The following is an 841-nucleotide window of genomic DNA, read 5'->3' as shown; positions in this document are numbered from 1 at the left end:
ATTCTCTTCTAGCTATTTTGAATTATGTTACAATATTTTTAGCTACAATCATTCTCCATGTAATAGAACACAAACACTATTCCTTCTAATGACTATGATTGTAAATTTGAAGTTGGTTATATATTGTAGCTATTAATCCCTTGTTGGAAAAATAGTTTGGAAATATTTTCTTCTATAACTGTATTCACTTTGCTGATTATTTCCTTTGCTGTGCAGAAACTTTGCACACTGAAAGCAGTTTTATTCATCTATCTTTTCTTTTGTTGCCTGCACTTTTACATTCTTTTTTTTTCATATTCAACCAGTAAAAATATGGAATGCTTCACGAATTTGCGTGTCATCCTTGCACAGGGGCCATGCTAATCTTCTCTGTATCGTTCCAATTTTAGTATATGTGCTGCCGAAGCGAGCACCACTTTTACATTCTTGTTTAAAAAAATTCTTTCCCATTTTGGGCACCATTGGTGCACACCTGTAATCCTAGCTACTCAGGTGGCAGAGATCAGGCAGATTGCCATTCAAAGCCAGCCCTGGGCAAATAATTTGTGAGACCCTATCTTGAAAATACCCAACACACAAGTGGACTGGTGGAGTGGCTCAAGGGGTAGAGTGCCTGCTTACCAAGCAAGAGGACTTAAGTTACCAATGTCACATAGCCTGTTTCTCATATGTTTTCATCTGGTACTTTTAGAGTTTTTGTCTCTCCAATTAACTTTTTAATTCATTCGCGTTGATTTTTCATTTAAAATGAGAGAGATACATCTAGTCTCAGTCCTTAAATGCAGACATCCAGTTTTCCCAACACTATTTATCTATGGTGGGGTTTGATGCATGCGAGACA

The 841-nt window shown here is 36.7% G+C and overlaps 1 non-coding gene across 1 annotated transcript; it reads right to left on the bottom strand.

Annotated features, from left to right (window-relative positions):
* Positions 1-306: 306 nt before the first annotated feature.
* LOC141425998 (U6 spliceosomal RNA) lies at positions 307-413 on the bottom strand. The gene has a single exon (XR_012451112.1). It is a non-coding gene; the product is annotated as a U6 spliceosomal RNA (small nuclear RNA).
* Between the last annotated feature and the right edge of the window lie 428 nt (positions 414-841).

This window comes from Castor canadensis, chromosome 8, assembly GCF_047511655.1.
Source record: "Castor canadensis chromosome 8, mCasCan1.hap1v2, whole genome shotgun sequence".
NCBI classification, from domain to species: domain Eukaryota; kingdom Metazoa; phylum Chordata; class Mammalia; order Rodentia; family Castoridae; genus Castor; species Castor canadensis.
This window is presented reverse-complemented; position numbering and strand designations above follow the sequence as displayed.